We start from the raw sequence: 13,535 nt of genomic DNA, 5'->3' as shown, positions 1-13,535 counted from the left end.
TCCAATACATATAATCCTGGGTGGAAGAACCATCCCAATCTTAGTTGGGGTGGCAACGAACAGCCACGTCAATACCAACAATCTTACCAATCAACTAGTGAGACTAAGAAACCATCTCTTGAAGACCAAATGTCATAGCTAGCTCAACATATGTCCGCTCTCTTTAATAGCACCAACAATTTTGTCCAATCCACACAAACTAGCATTCAGAATCTTACGGCATTAGTGGGGAATTTGGAGACTCAAGTTGGACAGCTTGCTACCATGTTCAATGAAAAAGAGAAAGGAAAGTTCCCGAGCCAATCTGAGTAAAATCCAAGAAGGATGGAGCATTGCAAAGTAATACAGACATTAAGAAGTGGCAAGAGCTATGACAACAGAGAAGTGGTGCACCATGAAGCCGAAGTGGAAGAAGAAGAGCTTACTGAAAGTGCACCGTTAGCTGCAAAGTCTCGGTCAAAGGTTATTTCTGTAGCAGGTATTCTAGATCCTAGTGCAAGTGACAAAGTGCAATCTCGACCTAACTTTGATGCAAACAAGGAATAAGGCCTTGGTAGTTTATTTGCACCTTCTGACAAGCCACCATACAAGCTGTTTGTACCATACTTGACCAATCCCGAAACTACCGAGCACCGGCCAACGCTATACTGTCAAGGACCCAGAAGAGTTCCCCTCCGACCAGGAGGCCAATCACTACTCGACACGTGTCAAGATTAGAAGCCAATCAGAGCGCAGCACGTGTCGACATCAAGAACCAATCATAACATGACACATGTCAATGTGACAAAGCTACAAGTTTTTCTATAAATAGGGGTCATTCCCCCACAATATTGCCTAATGCCATTTTGTGTTAAATCATTCACAAGAACTCACTAAATTGAGAGCTTGATCCTTTGTACTTGTGTAAGCCCTTCACTACTAATAAGAACTCCTCTACTCCGTGGACGTAGCCAATCTGGGTGAACCACGTACATCCTGTGTTTGCTTCTCTGTCTCTATTCATTTACGTACTTATCCTCACTAGTGACCAAAGCAACCAAGCGAAGGTCACAAAACCTGACACTTTCTGTTGTACCAAAGTCTTCGCTGATTTTGTGCATCAACATTTGGCGCCGTCTGTGGGAAGCGACACTTATTCCTACTCTCTTCAGCTGTGTCAAGCTGGTTTCTATCATTCGTACACTTTCTTTTGATCAGGCATCCCTCTCCAACATGGGAAGCGAAGGAAGCCACAGCACACAGAATGACACCCCCCTTGCACATAGTGCGAAACAACGAAAGAATGAAGGAAAACGAGTTCTTCTTCAAGCTAAAGTCGATGAGTTGGAAGCTCAGAACAACAAGATAGCAATGAGGAATGAGGTCCTCCAGGAGCAATATGAGAAGCTCTTCGAGACACTCCACGAAGCTAGGCAAGCTCAGACACGCGAGCTTGTTGCCCCCGTGGAAGTCAACCATCAACTGGGTGCCCTCCAACATGGAGGGTCACATGCATTCGACATAGATATCCCTGATAGGGAACAGATTACCCCTCGACTTGATAATCAACATGAGGCTTCTCTTAACCCAGTTGCTTCGACCCGAACCATGAGAAGTGGAGGGAGACACCTCTTTGCTGAAGGGGCAGAAGGATCGAAAGCCGTTTTTCGCGATTGTCGGGATTTCCTGAAGCAACGTCGAGAGAATTCCATCCATATAAGCTCAAAGATTAATGACCCAAGGATTTCTGAGAGACTCGGTCCCCTGCCACGGCCCAAGCCGGCCACCAATTTGGGGAAGGGGCAACAAGTCCTAGAGAGACATGAGGGTACAGGGGACTCAGAGGTGTTCCGACAGACATACCCTGGAAGCCAGTACAGCGAGTCCAGGGAAAAATCACATGCCCTTGATCAAACCTTCCTAATTCCAATAGGAGATGGAGATTTACGAAAGAAAGCTCCAGTGACACATAACTCCGCTTAGGACCCCCTTGTCCTACAACTTCTTGAGGAAGTAAACAAGTTGAAGGCTGAACGTCAGGCTGAAATACCTGACTGGAACCAACCCAGGCCTGGCCCTCTTACAAGGAGGATCCTCAACACCCCCATTCAAGCAAAGACAAAGCAAAAGCTTGGCTTGCAACTTTATACTGGAAAAGAGGACCCGATTGAGCACCTTAACCTCTTTGAGTCCACCATGGCATACCGGATGCACATCGACGACGAGCGATGTCTTCTCTTCCCCTCCACCCTCTCTGGTGGAGCTCTAAATTGGTATTGTCGTCTTACACCTGAGACGGTAGACTCATTTGAGGAATTGAGGAAACTATTTGTTTCCCAACACATTTTCCAAACCGATCGCTTGCACTCTGCAGATGACTTGTACACTATCCGCCAGAAGCCAGACGAGTCATTACGTATGTATGCTGGCCGCTTCAGCCATGAATACTCCCGGTGTGCCGAGGCAGACGACAAGACTGCCCTCAAAGCCTTCACGGCAGGCCTACGTGATTGTTTCTTTAAATACATGATCAATGCCAATACTTGGAAGACTTACTCTGAGGTAATGGCGCAGGCTTATAACCATGCCTCCGCCGAGGCAAAGACATATCAGGAGAAACCCCCTACAACCATCCTTTATCAACAAGTGGGAGGTGGAAGCCAGACTCACCTAAATGAGAAGACCTCGACTTCCCAAACAGCAGTGGCACCTCCTCATGCCTTGCATAATGCTTCACCGAATCAACAGACATATCAATTTCAAGGCAAGAGGAAGGATTTCCATCCTCACCACTCTCCTTTCAGTAAAAAGAGTAAGGGACACTATCCCGATAACCAAGGGTATCGCCACAATAACGCTCGCCCCCAGGCAGTCAATGCAGTGGGTCAAACCCGCGTCAAGATACCCCCTACCCCAAGGTATGAGACATACACGCCCTTGAATGCCACATGCGCGGCCATTTACCCCAGCATAGCTCACCTGATACCAAAGCCAAAGCCGAGGCACCCAGATTACACGCCCCCGAATAACGCGAGCATGTTTTGTTGCTACCATGAGCATAACGGCCATGATAGCGAGAAATGTATCATCCTCCGTGATCGTATTGAAGCTTTGGCACGAGAAGGAAAAATTGATCAATTCCTTCTTCACCCTCAAAGGGATAACCGTAACCAACGCCAGGTGAATGTCATATATTCCATAAGCGGCGGCACACCCATATCTGAATCTTCCAATAGGGCCATGAAAAGCAGTGAACGAACTTTGAGACCTGGCCATCAAGTGTTTCACGTGGAAGACATCAGAGGAGGCAAGTATCAAAAGCCTAACTGGGATCCAATATGTTTCTACCCTGAGGAAGAAAGAGGTATAATCTACCCTCACAATGACCCGCTGATCGTGGAAGCTCACATAGCAAATTTTGATGTGAAACGAATCCTGATAGACACAGGTGCTTCAGTCAATATCATGTTTGCTGAAGCTTTCAAGGCACTTAATGTAGCTGAACACTTGCTAGATCGCTCGATTTCTCCTCTGATAAGCTTCTCTGGCGATATCGTGCAACCTTTAGGGAGTATACACTTACCCTTCACCATTGGTACAGGCCCCTACACAGCTACTATTACCACTAACTTCTTAGTGGTCAATTGCCCGACGGCATACAATGTCATCTTTGGGCGCACAGGCATCAATGATCTCAAGGCTATGGTATCCACGCATATGCTGTTGATGAAATTTCCAACCCCCCATGGCAACGGCTACATCAGAGGAGATCAGCTTAGTGCACGATCATGTTACAACACTTCAGTCAAACAACAACACCTGTCTGTCCCCAAGGAGACTCTCTCTATACATAACCAAGTCGTAAAGACCAGCCTAGATGAAGCGAACTTGGATCTTCCTGATAGCAACAGTCAACCCGACGACCCTCGAGATGACTCCTTCACCCAGCAAGCACAACCCGCTGAAGAGTTAGAGAATGTCTCTATCTCCAAAGACCATCCAGACCGCATGGTGAAGATTGGCACTACTTTGTCACCACCCCTTCGGTTGTCGCTGATCTCCTTTTTGCAAGAGAACGCCGAGGTCTTCGCTTGGTCATATAAAGATATGCCGGGCATCTCTCCCGATATCATCTGTCACCACTTGAGTATTGATCCCAAGACCAAACCAGTAAAACAGAGGCGAAGATCTTATGATGTTGAGCGATACGAGGCGATGAAAGCAGAAGTTGAAAAACTCAAGGACATAGGCTTCGTCCGTGAAGTCAATTACCCAACATGGGTAGCAAATATTGTCCTTGTTAAGAAAAATCCGACCAAGGAAAGTCTCCTGCTTCAAAAGGTCTTGTGGAGAATGTGTGTCGACTACACCGACCTAAACAAAGGATGCCCGAAGGATAGTTTCCCTCTTCCTCTCATTGATAGACTTATAGACTCTACGGCAGGGTGTGAGCTCTTGAGCTTCATGGACGCTTATTCAGGATACAACCAAATCCTCATGAACCCCTCAGACCAAGAACATACGGCTTTCACTACTGACAGGGGACTGTATTGCTATAAGGTCATGCCTTTCGGCCTAAAGAATGCAGGAGCAACTTATCAGAGACTGGTCAATTCAATGTTCGCCGAACAGATTGGGAAGAGCATGGAAGTTTACGTTGATGATATGCTAGTCAAGAGCAAACATGCTGACCAACACATCACCAACCTATCTGAAACTTTCACCATTCTAAAGAGGTATCGAATGAGGTTGAACCCCAACAAATGTGCCTTCGGCGTGGGCTCTGGCAAATTCTTAGGCTTCATGATTAGCCAACGAGGCATTGAAGCTAACCCTGAAAAGATCAAAGCAATCCTCGACATGAAAGAGCCAATAACTTCAAAAGACATCCAAAGCCTTACTGGCAAGGTGGCAGCCTTAACCAGATTCATCTCTAAGGCCACAGACAGATGTGCTCCTTTCTTCAAAGCACTCAAGGGAAATAAGAAGTACATTGCATGGACGGAGGAATGTGCCAAGGCATTCAGGAATCTCAAAGAGTACATGAGTAAAGCCCCTCTGCTCTCCAAACCAGAAGTTGGTGACACTCTCATCATCTATCTATCGGTTTCGGCTTCAGCAGTCAGTTCTGTTCTTATTCGAATGGACAGTGGTGTCGAACGGCCCGTCTACTACGCTAGCAAGGCCCTACAAGATGCGGAGACACGATACTCCAACATTGAGAAATTAGCTCTAGCATTGGTCATGTCTGCTCGGAAACTTCGCCCTTATTTCCAAGCACACGCCATCATCGTGCTTACCAATCACCCTCTTCGACAGATACTCCAGAGTCCTGACACGTCTGGACGAATGATCAAATGGGCGATAGCATTGGGTGAGTTTGACATCTCCTACCAACCAAAACCAGCCGAAAAAGGTCAAGCAGTAGCAGATTTCATAGCCGACTTCACATATCCTGTTGACATTGCTTCTACACCTGAAGCAGTAGCTTCATTACCATCGGAAGCTCAGAAAGTAGAATCAACGACCTCAGCATGGAGTCTGTATGTTGATGGCTCATCCAACCAACAGGGCTGTGGAGCGGGACTAGTCTTGACTACGCCCGACAAAGTAGCAATGGAGTATGCTCTTCGTTTCAAATTCAAGGCATCAAACAATGAGGCCGAGTATGAAGCCCTTCTAGCAGGATTACGTTTGGCCAAACACCTCGGGGTTAAACAAATTGATATTTTCAGTGACTCCCAATTAGTGGTCAACCAGGTTACCAACAACTTTGATGCTAAGGACAGCTCCATGGCAGCATATCTTGCGCAAACACAACTTTTGCTCAAGCACTTCCACTACCAGATCACCCAAGTTCCTCGAGCGGCAAACAGTCATGCAGACGCCCTGGCTCGCCTCGCCTCAGCTGTGGAAGACAAGATTGGAAGAAAAATTCATGTCGAACTGTTGGCAACACCAAGCACCATGGCCGCAGAAGTATGCAACTTACAACAGGGGGATAGTTGGATCACCCCGATCTATAATTTCCTTGCTCATGGCACCCTCCCAAATGATAAAGTCCAGGCTAAGCAAATTCGATACAAGTCTACCCGCTACCTGATCATCAATGATCAACTCTATAAGCGAGGTTTTAGCCTGCCATACTTAAGGTGTCTTACGCCTGCCGAGGCGGAAATCGTCCTTCGGGAAATACATGAGGGAGTCTGTGGAGATCATGCTGGATCTCGGTCCCTAGCACACAAGACTTTTCGCCAAGGATATTACTGGCCAACACTCCACCAGGATGCCATCAAAGTATCCCGCTCATGTGACAAATGTCAACGATATGCAACTATTCCTCATTCCCCTCCAAAGCCTCTTACTCCTATGATCAGCCCTTGGCCCTTCGCCCAGTGGGGACTTGATTTGATCGGCCCAATGCCGGCAGGGAAGGGCAAAGTCTGTTACGCAGTTGTTGCAGTGGACTACTTCACAAAGTGGGCCGAAGTAGAACCCTTGGCAACCATTACTGAGGCAAAGATAGAAGACTTCGTGTGGAAGAACATCCTTTGTAGATTCGGCATTCCCAATGCGATAGTCACTGACAATGGGCGACAGTTTGACAACAAGAAGTTCAGGTTGTTCTGCTCTAAGTTCAACATCAACTTATGCTTTGCCTCTCCAGCTCATCCCCAGTCTAATGGACAAGTTGAGGCCATCAACAAAATAATCAAGCGCACTTTGAAAACCAGCTTGGACAAAGCTAAAGGCTGTTGGCCAGAATTTGTACCCCAAGTTCTTTGGTCATATCGCACTTCATATCGGACTTCAACAGGAGAAACTCCATTCTCACTTGCCTTTGGCACATAGGCGGTTGTCCCTGTTGAGCTCGAGCAAGCAACATTCCGAGTCCAGAACTACATTCAAAGTGAAAATGACAAACAACTCACCCTCAACTTGGATTTAGTCGAGGAACACAGAAACCAAGCTCACTTGAGGAATGTCGCCTACAAGCAGCGCATCTCCAACTATTATGACTCTAGGGTCAAGCCTCGTTCTTTCAAAATAGGAGACTGGGTCTTAAAGAAAAGATTACTCTGCGACAGAGTCCCGAGTGAAGGCACACTTAGTCCAAACTGGGATGGACCGTATGAAGTCATTGGCATCAGTTGCCCTGGCTCTTACACACTTAGAAGCTCCGATGGCAAGACCCTTGGCCATCCATGGAACGCTGATCACTTGAAGTACTACTACAAATAGACTCACGATGTACAAGTGTTGAGCTATAGCCGTTCGGCATCCTATGTAATGAAGGCCATTTGGCAATGAATTCAATAAAGAGGTAATTTAGCCAACTCAGCCCTCACTCTTTTACATTCCTAGCAATGGAACACTCAAGTGTTGAAACCTCAAAGCAGATATATCCAACACGAAACAAAATCTAAGTATGTGTCGACAAGACTATACAAAGAAAGGAACAACCAAACAAGGGCTTATATCCAAACAATAGATCTATTCATACATAGCCAAACACGCATTAATAATAGTGCAAACACTCATAAACACCTAAAATCCAAAACTCTCAAGCTTATAACATGGGCACATGTTATACACACATCAGACTACTACATCCAGAATACATGCAGATAGTAAAGACACTGCTATTCATTCTCATCTGAAGCCGAACCCCTGGCAGTATCACTCCGCGTCCTACCATCATCCTCTGCATCCCCAAGACCCTCTTCACCATGCTGAGTCTGTGCATCAGCACTACCTTCATTATCAGACTCATCTTCGCTGCTAGGATCAACAGCAAGGACAAATGTCTCGCCCTTTCGATAATGCTCATCTATATCTTCGTGGTATTTTCGAAGAATGCTCCCATCATCATAACGATCAAGGACGGCCATCCATTTCCTTTTTTCAAAGCGAGCTTCTTGAGCACAGTGGGGTTTAATAGCAAGATGAAAGGTCGAAGAACTTAAGTATTCTTGCACAGCAGCCTCCCTTTCAGTTGGAATGCTCTTCTCCAGTTCAGAAATCTCAACTAAGGCACCATCCAATTCTCCCCTAACCTTGGATACCTCCAAGGTAGCCACCTCCAACTGTTTTTTAGTTGCCTCAAACAATTTCTTAAGCCTTAGGTTCTCACCATTTCGCCTTTTCAAGCTCTCCATGGTTTCGTCCTTCAGTTGGAGAGCCTGAGTCAAAAGTCCCTTATTCCTTCGGGCCTCGTCCACAAGCTGCCTATTCTCCTTCAGTTTTGCCTTGTACCGCTCAACCTCTTGCAGTCTGTCGTGATACTCGGCCATGACCTGCATGGCAAGACGATCATCACTACCTAAATAATGATAATAAAGAGGAAAAAGTAAGGAAATGACAAAGTAACACTCACATATGAAGACAGCTTCAACATCCGGTCACAATCCGATTCATCCTTAGCTAAGGGCTCTCCGAGCTCATCGAAGGCGAATCGACGCCTTGCCAAGCAATTGTTGATATCCCCAAAATCCTTTGGCCGCGTGGCAACCCTCAAGTCCTTCCACGGGACACTGCCAGCTCTTTCCTTACCTTTCCCCTCATGGCGGGAACCAGGATCACTTTCCTGGACAGTGTGCTCCATAGTAAGAGGAGGAGGCAACAGTCGGCTCCCTTCTCCTGCAACTACGGCAGCAGCATTTTCAACGGCCTCGACTCCAGTCTTCCTAAAGGCAGGCCCCTTAAGGACCCCATCTTGGGACTTAGGTCTAACGGATGGTTCCCCTCGGAACTTATGAATTTTCTTATGCGGTAGGATGTCTTCCGAAGGAACTAACACTGGTGCTTTCCTTTTATGGGTGCTAGTCCCTGTTTTCTTGCTTACATTCTCCACTGCATAAGGAAAATCAAAATAAGAAATACAACTTTCCAAATAAAGTAAGGAAAAGAGCAAAGTTTACATGAAGGATACAACTTACTCGATCGTCCCTGGCTCTCGGAAACTAAGGGTTGGAAACCGTACCGACGAAATAAGGGTCGTAGCTTGCTTAAGTGTCTATCCTCTTTGGGCACCCTCAACACCTTCTCTATGTCAGATAGCTCCTGCCCAAACAGTTTGATGGTGCCCCGCGTCACTACATGAAGCAAAGTGTTAGAAGCAAGAAAAGACCACAACAAATAGCAAATAGTACGAACGGTTGATACGTTACAACCTACAGTCTGGAAGTGAGTAAGCACACGTCGCTCAGGCGTGACACCCTTATCATACTCCCAATCATTATACAGAAAGCACCAACGGTTTTTCCATGTGTAGTATGCCTTTTTCTTACCATACACAATACGCTCTCTCTCACTCCGACATGCACACTCGGCATAACCAGTGCATGATTTTGCTGGGCGCATCTTGTAACAGTAACGCCACTGATGGAAGGAAGGCTCACACAACCCACACTCCATCCAAATGATATAAAATCCAATCAAAGTATCCCAGAAACCAGGATTGAGTTGCCCAGGTGCATATCCGATCAAAGATAACATCTTTTGCAACCACAGATGTAAAGGTAGTCTCACCCCTAAAGTCAGTAATATCTGGGTGTAGAACATAACATGACCCTGGGGAGGCTCAGAAGGCCATTCTTCATCATGTACCAAACGTATCCCTACACTACGAGGGATATTACATGACTGCCTTAGCGCCTCAACCTGCTTCTCATTATCTAACAAGTTATTCTTTAGATGGTCTGCTGTGAACTCAGAGCGAACTATGGGTATGGCATCAAAAACAACCCCCTCACCCAACGCCATGGAGGAAGAACTAGCAATGGCTAAAGTTTGACGGTTGGGAAGATCATCCAATGTTTCTCTAGTACCGGACTGTAACAAAGACCCTGAAGACTCCGACATTGCAGACTCAGACTTAGAGCTAAAGCTAGAAGAGCCCTCATCACTAGAACTTCCAGGCTTTGACATCTACAATAAGAAGAAACAAATTCTATCACTACATGCATGATCAAAACATAAGGAAGTTCCTATATTACCCACATGAAGATGGTGCAAAGCGAGGCCGGAACCCTTCTCAATCAGAAAGCAATCCGTCTTCCACAGTCACTACAAAACAAGCAAATGAAGACCGTGTCAAGCGCCAAAAAAAAAAAAAAAAAAAAAAAAAAAAAAAAAAAAAAACAGCTTCATCCAAAAAGCTTCACCCGAAAAGCTTCACCCGAAAAGCTTCACCTCCAAAGCTTCACCTAAAAAGCTTCACCCACAAAGCTTCACCCAAACAAAAATTCACCCGAAAAGCTTCACTTAAAAAAAAAAAAAAAAGCTTCACCTACAAAGCTTCACCTCCAAAGCTTCACCCACAAAGCTTCACCTAAAAAGCTTCACCCACAAAGCTTCACCCAAAAAACTTCACCCGAAAAGCTTCACTTAAAAAAGCTTCACCTACAAAGCTTCACCTAAAAAAGCTTCACCTAGAAAGCTCCCTCTACATACTTTCACCATCCAAGCTTCACCATCAAAGCTTCACCTAGGAAGCTTCATCTACAAAGCTTCATCTACAAAGCTTCACCATCAACGCTTCACCTAGAAAGCTTCAACACAAAACCTTGCTCCAAATAAACAAATTTTGTTCACAAAACCCAAGATGCCCTTGAACTTGTACAAAAACACTTGGGTAAACATAAACATTTTTTGTTTTACACCCACAAGGGCCCAAAATCTTCTTTCTTATTTATTCACTTATATATGTTCCCAAACATATTATAATAGATCAAATAATAATTCAAAGTCCAAAATTTAGTTATGGACAAAAATACAAGCAATTCACCAGTACTGAAGTTGCTACAAAAACTGGAATCTTCCCCAGCCTAGAAATCCAACAAAGCTTCGCCTCCTTTTCTCTATCAAATTTTTGCAGCTGCTGCTTTTCTCCAATGGAGCTGAATTTTGGACACCCTCTAGTTCTTGAGCAGATGAACAACTTTCAAGAAGGAACCATTTCTGTTTGAGCCACGGAAATTAAAGTGTTGAAGCTCCAAGCATGACAGTCGGATTCTTGCAGATTTCGAAGCTGCTGTGATGTTTCGAAGATCTGGAAATATTTAACCATTAGTTCATTCTGAATTTTTGATATGTTATGAAAGAGACGATGAGGAACAACTTCAATGAAGAAAGCATGCTGATCTGAGCAAGAGAAAATAGAGTTTCGAAGCTCACAACAAATCTGACGGGTTGACAGAAAAATAATAACCAGTCATTCATCATACCTGGATTTCTGGAGTTATACTGCTCCGAGGGATCTCAAATTTGGATATGTTGTAGTTCACAAGTTAAGGAACAACTTCGATGAAGCAAGTATGTTGATCTGAGCAAGAGAAAATGGAGTTTTTGAAGCTCACAACAGGTCTGACGTGTTGACAGACAAATGATGAACAATCACTCGTCGTACCTGAATTTCTAGAGTTGTACTGATCTGATGGCTCTCAAATTTGGATATGTTGTCGTTAAGGAATTAAAGAACAACTTTCATGAAGACAACTTTGTGATTCGAGCTACAGATGATGGTCTTATATTGAAAACCAATTCAGGGTGTTAGGGGAAATGAAAAACAATTCCACCAAAGAAACATCATTATGATGTTTCATCATTATGGTGTTTTCATCATTATGATGCTTTCATCATTGTGATGCTTCCATCATTGTGATGCTTCCATTATGATTGTAATGCACCAACGGTTACACCCTCTATCATAGCAGTATGTGTGTGTATCTCCCTATAGTCATCATGTGCAAGACTATCGTAGTCAGATGGCTTTCCATAAAACAGCTACCAACCGTTACACCTTCTGCAATTCCACTTATTCGGGCCTAGCAACCTTCATAAACAAAATATATGAAGAAAAAGTCCGGGGCTACCACTTAGAAAACAAAAGAATGAAGTTTTGGTACTTACGACATGGACTATTAGCAAGACACCTCATTCGTCAACTCCCTCGACTAGAGACTTGGGGGACTCCCACCATATGCTACTACGCCTTGGTACTCAAAAGTTCGTGACTACTCAGTGACTTGGATTTTTCAAGTCTCCAACCGAGAAGTTTTCCTCACTCGGGAAATTAAGGGAGCACTACCTCAAACTACATGCTTCACTCACAAAGCTTCAACAATACAGGTTTCAACAAAAGCAAAAATTCAAAGAACTTTATGAAGAAGGCTTTGGTGTATTTAACACAATATGTTGAAATGAAGCAAAGCTTATTTATTAATATTTTCGATAAGCCACAAATATGTACATATACATGAGTCAAAATAAACAAACAAAAGGGAGCCTTCACAAAGGTTTCTTAGGGGAAGTCTCAGCAGTCGGTAGAGCCCCAGAAAGAGAAAGCACCGGAGGGTGGTTATCCGGAGCCTCAGTACTTGACAAAACCCCAGAAGGAGGAGGCATTGGAGGTTCATCATTTGAAGCTTCATTACCAGGTACAGCCCCAGAGGACGAAGGCAATAAATGCCTTTGGAACAAACCCACAAACCGCTGATGATCAAGTAAAACCTTACCGTCAGATTCCTTCATCTGGTCAAGCTTCCTCTTCATGTTTGTAGCATAGTCATGGGCGAGCCGATGCAACTGCTTATTCTCATGCTTGAGCCCTCTAATCTCCTGTTTGAGACTCATCACTTCAGCAGCCAATGATTCAACTTGGCGGGTTCTAGCAAATAGGCGTTGGGCCATATTAGACACAGAACCTGCACACTGAACACTAAGAGCCAGAGAGTCCTTAACAGCCAACTCATCAGACCGTTTGGAAAGTAGTCTGTTATCTTTGGGAGTAAGAAGGTTCCTGGCCACCACTGCAACGGTCATATCATTCTTCATCACAGAATCCCCAACGGTAAGAGGACCAGTAGGGGATATGAAGGATGGGCGCCATATGTTGTCTGGAGAAGGCGTGGCTGTCTCTTCTCCAAGGTTCAAGTCAAAACGACGGTCGGAGGGTCCAGACATTTTCAAATGTGTTGAAGAAGGAAGAGGTCAGACAAATCAAGATCTTAGAAGTGCAAGAAATGAGCTTCTACTGGTAGAGATTCAAGTGTGCTGTGGAACTTAATGCCAGCCTCTATAAAAATTTGCACTCGACGGAGCTTCAGAAATCGAAGAGGCGTTTGCTTTCTCAAAAGCTGGGCTGCTCAGAGACCACGAGGGCCGATCTCAGAAATCGAAGAGGCGTTTGCTTTCTCAAAAGCTGGGCTGCTCAGAGACCACGAGGGCCGATCTCAGAAATCGAAGAAGCACCTGCTTTTGCAGCCTCGTCAGCACCTGTCACATGCACAATCAGCTTTGCGGAAATCACGGGCAATCTGTCGAAGATTTCTGGTGAAGTAGAAAGCACGTGAATCTTACTGTTCAATCACCGTTCTCCATATGCACCATCAACTCCTCGGGTACCACATATAACTTTGTCAAAGATCTCTGACAAAGTTTAGGCACGAGAATTTCGAAGTTCCGGCTACCCTACTATTACCCATAAGGGTAAAGGAACAGCACCACTGCTTAACAACTGGAAAGTCCCTATGTGTGTCGACCTCCGTGTTTTG

This window comes from Malus domestica, chromosome 15 (genome assembly GCF_042453785.1).
Source record: "Malus domestica chromosome 15, GDT2T_hap1".
In the NCBI taxonomy this organism is placed as follows: domain Eukaryota; kingdom Viridiplantae; phylum Streptophyta; class Magnoliopsida; order Rosales; family Rosaceae; genus Malus; species Malus domestica.
This window is presented reverse-complemented; position numbering follows the sequence as displayed.